The following is a 9,570-nucleotide window of genomic DNA, read 5'->3' on the forward strand; positions in this document are numbered from 1 at the left end:
AACGGGAGAGGAAAAGAGGTCCTTCTATCTCAGTGTCTCCCAATTTAATTTAGCTACGAGCCTCTTTGCAATCCAAGGAAAAGTTGTGAAAGGTTTCATCCTACACTTTTATGTAAACTTGCAAAATTACATTCAAAACAAGTAAATGTGACAACAGCCAAAATAAGTTAGAATGATAGAGATTGCAACTTCGATATTTTAATCAGATCCAATTGAAAAAAATTAAAATGATTTAAGTAAGAATAAAAATAAAAACGTTTCATATATTGTATTAAGTACATTCAGCTTTATTATCGTTAATGTAAAAAACAATGTAATATCTGAATTGTCATTAGTATTATTTAATTTAATTTATAATTCTTATATAAGGTTTCTAAGTTTCTAGTAATTCCCCTTTATATTTATTTTACGAAATATCATTTGGGAAACACTGTTCAAGTTGAATTGGAATTGCGGTTCAAAGGAGTAATCGGACAAACGAGATGGCCGGAAGAGTAGCCGGTGTGTTCGATGTATCTCAAAGCAGGAAATAAACGCGAGTTCTTCGGGAACTTGCAAAACTTACCGGACATGAATTCGTGCCTGAGCAAGATGGCTAAGCTCATTTATGTGGGACGGCAACTATAGAGAAAGAAAATTGAAGATTTTCTTTCTCTATAGTTGCCGTCCCACATAAATTCTTCTCATTCTTGCAAGCGAAGCAGTCTTCATTCAAATGTTCGAAAAATACAACGAAATTATTTATGCTATACATTTATGTTATATTAATTTTTACTATATAAATCGTTTCTTTTTAAGAAAAAGGGCGATTTTTATGTAAAAAATTTTATAAAGTTTTCTGAAAAATTTTTTAAGATAATTTTATAATAGTTACCAATTTTTTTATTTATAAATAAATAAGAATTACACTGACAATGAAAATTAAGCGCAGTAAATGGAGCGCAACAAAATTATTAATAGTGATTTATTATTCAATAAATAACAAACGTTTTGGCAACATTTCGAGCTATCATCAGTGAATACATTACTTGTGATTAATTACAAAATCTCCAAAAATCCAAAATATAAAGTTAAAAACGATATTTTGTCGCATGTTTATTTCATATTTTTGTTTATGATTGCTGTGTCCTGTTTGCTTAAGTAATTTTTATAATTTTCTTGTATTTAAAGGCAATAAAACGAAAATCATGTACATAATTAAAAACACATGAAAAGAACGAAGATTTTTTTTGAAGTATTTTAAAATTTATCAAAATACAGAAAGCTAGATCTGAAAATAAATTTGGACCATCGAAATAATTGAGAAATTCAAGCGTGATGAACAATACTACAAAAAATTTTGATATTTTAGCAATCAGCGTGAGCAACCTGCATGGTCCAAATTTTTTATATCAGTCTAAAAAAAAATCTTCATATCTAGTTCAATTTTTAAATATTTCAGCAAAATCATTTTTTCGTGTAAAAAAAATTTCGAAGTTTAGAATTACTTTAGTATTATATAAGTAAATGATTTATCATCACACGTTATATCCTGTTCACTTGTAATTTGTAATTTAATGAAAATGTTTCAGTGAAAAACGTCGCTGTCAAGAGCTATCATTGTAAGAAGGTATAAACTTGAGATGTCTCCAGTTTGAATGAAATAAGCGCGGTCATCCAAAATTCGACAATAACGTCGCCATTTTCATATACATCATAAAATGTGTATGGGTTTTAGAGTTCCAAGGAGGGTGACCAGAAGGATGACGAATATCTTCTTTACAAGCGAATTCTATAGAGATAGCCGGGAGAAAGATTTATATTCGTTGTATGGATCATCTCAAGCTTACAAAATACTCAAACACAATTTATTTTCGATGTAAATTCATACTGAAGGAGATCAAAATTCGTGAAGAGTATCCTCTCCACTATATCCTCTTTTTATTAGACTTATATAATTTTGAGAAAAATGAATCGGAATTATTAAATAAGTTAATAACATAAGTAAAGTCAAGAATTGTTAAAGTGAACACTATATCTTCATATCTAAATATATCTTCATGCCTAAAGCCATTTGTTTATTATATATACAACAATTTTTTTTTTTAGTAATCTCTGGTACATTCGCATTAAGGCACTAGAGAGTAGGTATTCTCATCAGCTGTTTTGATTCGACTTGATTGATAGCATGATTATTAGTGACATTATTAGTGACAAACACGTGACAAAGTAAATGTAAATTGCAATTTCAAAATATCTTGCTGCGTTGCAATAAATTGTTGCAGCAGATCCGAAAAAGGTTGCAAATTATTCAGGTTTCCGGTGAGTACATCCATATAGTTGTCACTCATTGGAAACCTGAATAATTTGCAACCTTTTTCGGATCTGCTGCAACAATTTATTGCAACGCAGCAAGACATCTTGAAATTGCAATTTACATTTACTTTGTCATCACGTGTTTGTCACTAATCATACTATTATTACTTTGGAGCCAATTATTTTATTCCTTTATGTATGACCGATATATTGTTTCTCTATTATTCACCAGTAAACAAAGTTATTATTATAATAGTTACACGATGATAAACATGGAATAGTTAATGAAAAATAAATAGAAACTTTTATGCATAAAAAAATGTAATCAAGTGAAGCATACAATTATATATTTTTAAGAACATATGAAAAATTTTTATTTTTATAGAAAAATTAATGAAAAGCATAATTATTACACTTGCGTCAGTAAAAAATCTTACGTCGTGTAAGAATATTCAATATTATTTTGTATAAAAAAAAAGAACGAGAGAAAAAATGCTGTTTTCTTTTCTCATTCTTTCTTTCAATCTCTATATACGAAAATTACCGCATAGAGGACATGGAAGCATATAAGCGCCTAAGTTACACACAAGCAATGGTTAAACCATTTTCCTCACAATTTCTTTGACAAGTATTTTGCGAGATACTTGACATCTTAATGCTTTCACGAAAAGCAGTGCAACGTGAAACTCTTAATGAATACATAATGTACATAAAGGGAAATCTGGTTTATGCATACATTATATTTGTGGTCATTGAAAATGTAGCGTGAAATGAGTTTCAAGTTAATAAATGGTCTTAGTGCAAAGAGCAACATATAAAGCAGGATACAACAACTTTGCTTGATTAAAGAATGACTTTACTGTTGATTACAAAGAAAGTCAGTATATATTTTATAATTAACGCAATATGGAATTACGGTAAAAGCTGTATTCGCAAAGGATTTTAAGAATAAAATTATTAATTAAAACGTGTGTATTCATGAACCGTATACAGTAATTGGCACCTATTTAATGTTAGATATAAAAACATTTCTATAAAAAATATTTCCTATGAAAAACCACGTTTTGATATTGTACATTATTAATTTGATATTTGTACAATAAAAAGTTGGCGAATTGTAATAATTTAAACAGTTGCCTCTTCTGGCCGCATCCGTAATATTGATACGAGTAATTCTTGCATTTGTTAACAAATTTACATAAAGACATTCTTTGGAAAGTTTTGTGCGAACGAGTTTGTGGGATCATTCAAGGGAAGATGGAAGCTCCGCGATTAATCCGCTAAGAGCTACGACGGTTGCTTGCTACTCGAGCGGAAGAATGCTTCTTGCTTATGCCAATCGGCATTGACTGTTGGCGGAGAAATGGGTCAGACTGAAGAGCAACGGCCGGCAATCCGGAGAGTGCGTTTATCTCGATCGTGATAATTTGTCACCATAAATTCAAGAGAGTGCAAGGAGATAGCGTGACGTTTTTGCGACGTGGTACACATTATTCCAGAATGGCGCGGAATTCAGTTAAGCGAATCGTGAACTTCTTGGAATACCTTGAATTAGTCGTCTGGCACATCAAGTTCAAATTGATGTGCAAGATATTGAAAAGGGATTATATTGTTATGCGACGTATGGCTTGATTAGTATGGTATTTGCTAAACGAACCGAATCAAATTTGAATTGGATGTCGAATCTCAAGAAGAATTTTAGCATTATTAAAGACCTACTTTTGTTAATAGAATTGTAAAAAATTATTCTTGCGACATTAAAATACAAAGAAAAAGGTCTCTCTAAATTTCTTAGAGTGAGATCTTCAAAAGATTTAAACACCAAAAAGATTTAAAATACTGCCATTGAAAAAAAATAAAAACATTTGAACTCTTTTGGAGTGAGATTTTACTCCAAAAAATTTAGAGAAATATCATAAGAATCTTTGAACGATTAGAATAAAACTTGAAGCTATTTATGAAAATTAATTATTGAAAATTATTAATCTCCTGAAAGAAATTTTTTTTTTATTTCGACTGTAGATCTAAGTTATTTTAAAATGACATTTTTTTCTAGAGACATTCCTTTAAATAATAGATTTTACATTTTTTTAGAATGTCACTCTGAAAGATTAATTTAAAATAACTTGTATATTGTGTGTATGTATGTGTGTGCGTGCATGCGCGCGCGCGCGCGTGTGTGTGTGCGCGTGCGCGTGCGTGTGTGTGTGTGTGTGTATGTGTGTGTGTGTGTGTGTGTGTGTGTGTGTGTGTGTGCGTGCGCGTGTGTGTGTAAATAGGTGTGTTTAAAATTCTAAAAAAATTTTGTTCTTAAAATGCAATAAATATATATCTTTGAGTGTTGAAGAGAGAAAAAGCAAAGATTCTGAGTGAGCGCAAAAAGTGTGAGCAATTAATTTCTCTTAAACTCAGATGAACCTATTCTTACATTCTTTATACATCTAAGTAGAATTTACTAAACTTGCTTACAATAAATATATAGCTATTATCGAATTGCGGTACCATTGTTGTGAAAATATGAGTGGTGGAATTAGGTGGAATTAGCTTAGCTAGTGGAACCCTCGCTGAGGAATTCAAGAAATGTTCGTAAATCAGTTTAGGTACATCCTGTCAGACCTATCGTACCAGAACGAGAATCGCGGCACGCCACGGGAGGCTCGACCCATTAACTTAGAAATATATAAGATCACGAAAGCATATCACGAAGTCGGAAAGTTATGCGATAGGCCGCTCACGAAGGTGCATGCGCCACCGTCGGGAAGTTAAATTACGCGAGGGATTCTCAACTTTTATCGCGGCTCAATGAGAATTCTTTTATGTGCGAATCCAAGACTTGGCGATATCACTGCTAGTCAGGTTCACGAAGATAATCACGAAGACTCAAGATGAATAAAGATTCATCCATGAAATTCCTATTCGAGATCTTGAGTTTCGTGCACTCGTTATAAATGTTTTTATAAACTTAGTTGAAACATAATTTTTTCGCGTTCGTTCATTTGGCGCGATGTGTAAAATGCATCATAAATGCGATCGAATTGGAGAATTTTATTTATTTATTTATTTTTTAAATATAAGGACTCTCTCAGCTGAGTTGTTTAATTATATATATATATATGTATATATTATAACAAACTCGACTAATTTACCGCGATTGTCTGACTTCTTGCAAACATCCATCGTGTTGCAAGCAATTATGAAATTATTACTTTTATTGTTATTTACATAAAATGAAAATAATTGCAAAATATTACAAAAGTTGTTAATTTGATTTACAAACATTAATATAAATATTTACATTTATAATAAATACAATTTTACATAGATTTTATTTTTTTAGCGTACATTTATCGTTTTACATTTATTTATTTACAGTTAAAATGTTTCAAGTGTTATTACAAACAAATGTCACTTTTTCTCATATTATCAAATATCATGTCGTAATTGTTATTAGTGGCATGAAATCAAATTTGTAAACCTGTCAAACGAATTTGCTTTTCGAAGTGGCCTTTAATGATACTTTATGGCATTAATTAATATCTAATGGCACAATATCAGCTTATAATCGGCTCAACAATATTGTACAAGGCACAACAATATTACTGTGGCAGGATCCATAATTATGTTTCAATATAATTGGTAAGAAACTTTTGGTGGATATACCGCAGGATATTTCTTGGATAGCTAAAGGATCGTCTTTAATTGCTTGCGCACAGTATTATAAATTCATTCACAAATTCGTAGCCGACATCCTTAATTTTATATATTACGTAACTGTATATAACACGAGATGGCAAAACACATATCGGGTATTATTCACGACGTTCTAAAGTACGGAGTGGTATGTAAACGACCGAAGTAAAGATCTGTATGTATAAGGGAGAATAAACCGTCATATTGTATCTCTGTTATTTATTAACTGTGAGTGAAACAATGTAATAGGCGCTAAGCTTTCTTTCAAGGTTGATTAACTTGGAGAGCTGGGAATTGGCGGCTGTACTGCTTCAAATTGTTCAAATAATTTACTTATTCCTCATTTTTAGCATAGTGGTGGTTAGCCCATGGAGACCGCGCTATATATTGCATTTTGTGGATTATAACTTTCTCCTCTTCAATCTAACTTGTAATTCTATTCATATTTTAAGAGTTGTGAAAGTGATAGTCCTTATTAGTATTACCTTGTTTAAAACAATGAAAATAAGATACTTAATTAGAATAAAATTCAAAATGAAATAATAAAAGGTTACGAGTCAAGTTAGATCTTCTATTTACTTTAAAATTTCACCATGAATGAAAAATGTCATATGTGGTCAAAGCGATTTTTGTCTAATATTTGTTGTCAATTTATATAATTTCTAGTTCAAGCAAATTGTGTGTTGAATATTTGTTGGTTTTCAAACATAGTCCTAAACCAACACTGGAATAATGATATTACGAATTAAATTGACAAGCAATTTAATATTATTGATGCTAAATCTTTTAAATAAACGTCTTAAAAACTTATAATATAAATAAATTACATAAATAATTTATTATTATAATTGTTATATAAACTATAACATTTAGCTTGACTTGTAATTATTTTATTTTATTATTTTATTTTAAATTATCTTTGCTTGAAACGTGCATCTCTTTTATAAACGCAAATGTAAGAAAGCTATCCCGCAGTAATCTCCGCTACAAATTGTTTTACTTTTAAATATTAAAGAATATGTTAAATATCAAAGATAATGATGAACTTAATCTCTTTAATTAAATAACATTTTGTTATTTTTAATTTCCATATGTATCAAAATGTAAATCAATTTATTTTTGTGATTAGCTTCGAAATAAATAATGTCCATGTTAACGTACATTTACTTTGTAAATAATAAATTAAATTTGAAGCAAATTTAATTTTCTTGAATTAAATTGTTGAACTTCATTGTTATAACTAAATTAACAATATATTGAGAAATAGTAGCAACCTAAAATAAATAAAAATAACTCGAATTGAGTATGATTTGATATTACAATTTTTTTTTAATAGTTCAACAGTATCAAACAGTTTTATTAAATAATAGCATAAATACAATTTAATTTTGCGGAGAACAAGAATGCAGTGAAATATACATTTTTATTAACGTAACCGCTATACGTCGTCCTTAAGTCAGACAACTTCATAAAACTCATTTATATCGACAAAAGATTATTGGTTTTTCTGATAATTGCGCTCACACGTATATCCATTTATCTCAGACTTTACCCTACAATGTCTCTAGAGGCAGATTGCAGGATATTACTTTGCTGACTTCGTGATCTCCTTTTACTCCCTACTTAACGTGCAATTCGTGAGTTCCAACTGTGCCTGAAAGGAACGCAAAGGCTCATTTCATTCCGGACGCTGTCGGGTAGCTTGAAGTAGCGGCACATTTCGCTATCCCGATGCCGGTATTACACGTCAGGTCAGACGTTACAGATGGGCAATTAAAGTGTTACAACTTACCCCCCATGAAGTGCTTAGCGAGATGCGAGATGTTTACTTATAATGATGGCCGTCTGTTCTTTTTTTTATGTAGTTCCACAGCTTTATCAGCGGGCTATTTAACTCCAATTGACGTCCAATTAAGGATTTAACAATCTTGTAAAAATGGTAGACTCATCCATTGCCGGTAATTAACATTTAAAACGTCTATTGCTTCTACAGTAAAAGATATTCGTCTCTCAATGCTTGAAGAACACATTTCCAAATTGTTCTCCATTTCACAACAACCTTGTATTTGTTTGTGGAACAGCGTATAATGGTAAATACAATTACCTTATTCCATCGAAGACTTGCATAAAATTAACAAATAGATTGACGAAGTATCATGAATGATTTCCTTCTCTCCGTGATTTCCTCGTTACTCCTAGTCGACCGATGTGAAGTGCCGTAACACGCGAAACGGTAGGTCTATGCACATCAGTCAAAAGTCAGGACGTGTAGCGGCAACAAGCATGCAATTACTCGACGAAACAAGAAAGTGTTTCAGTCTATCGGGTGTAAAATGCGAGGAGAAGTTTAAAGAGAAGCGGCACCGACCGCCTCGATTAGAGTGAACGCCACGCGTTTGCGCGGGCAAATAAACGGTTAAATTATACATTGTTAAACGACGGACAGGCTGAAACAGCGCACGGTGGTGGTCTATTTTTGAAGGTGGCTGCGCGCGGAAGAAGAAGAAAGCTTCCTGAATAAAACATAACTACCACCGGCATGTCCCGGAGTCTTTACTCATCCCTTCGCCTCATAGCCTCCTACATCTTCTTCTCCGCCTCCTCTTTTTTCATCCGTTCTATCGTTAAACATCCGTCCGTTCTTGGCGAGGTCATTCGGGTGACGCCACATAATAGTAATCCGTTAATGGTAATAAAATAAACGTGTTGCACCCGAGAAACTTGGCGAATGAAGTTTACCGTCGTGGTCGAGGAATGTCCGAAAATGTGGCAATTTCCAAAAGTCATTCCGCAGACGTTGGTATTTAACGTAAGATCATGTAATTTTCTTAATCCTCCGGAGCTGACAGTGAATCCATATTGGATTTACTTAATTATAAATTTTTCGTAAAAATGTTAAACAATTTAATTTTTTTTATGTTACTGTAAAGGACCTCACCAATCATATGAAAAAAGTGATTTCAAATGCTGATCAAAAGTTCCGATATAGCTATAAAAGGTGGACAAATTTTGTTGTAATTCCATCTGAAAGTTACTATTTTGAATCTAATCATACATTGTTAGATATCAAAAAAGTAATAGTAATCCAATCCCTTAAGTTAAATAGCATTTTATTATTTTTAACTTCTATGTGTCAAAACGTCAATCAATTTATTTCTGTGGTTAGTACTAAATATAATATATTTTCTTGAATCAAATTGTTTAACTTTATTATTTTAATTAAATTTAATTAAATTAACAACATATTAAGTAGGGGCGACAACTTATAGAAATGATTAAAAATAATTTAAATTGGATATAATTTAAAGAATTTAACAATGCAGTATATTGAAAAGAATTGGTATCTACAGTGCACAGTTTTTTAAATATTGTATAAGCATTTATTCAATTAAATACTTACATATGCAATTATGTACGTTCCATTATTAATAGGTTTATATAACCGTGTGAGGAATGATATATACATATCGATATATGTATCTGTCTCGATGATTATTTCATTAGTAATAGTATATCTAACGTTATTATGTATGTTATGAATGCACGTATAGTTTTCACGTATAGTTATATGTATATATATATATA

General features: G+C 31.2%; 1 protein-coding gene across 4 annotated transcripts in view; it reads left to right on the top strand.

Annotated features, from left to right (window-relative positions):
• The window catches only part of LOC108693569 (alkaline phosphatase-like), a 187,553-nt gene that overhangs the window by 167,865 nt on the left and 10,118 nt on the right, over positions 1–9,570 (top strand). The gene's annotated exons all lie outside the window — the stretch shown is intronic.

Source organism: Atta colombica, unplaced genomic scaffold, assembly GCF_001594045.1.
Source record: "Atta colombica isolate Treedump-2 unplaced genomic scaffold, Acol1.0 scaffold92, whole genome shotgun sequence".
In the NCBI taxonomy this organism is placed as follows: Eukaryota; Metazoa; Arthropoda; class Insecta; order Hymenoptera; family Formicidae; genus Atta; species Atta colombica.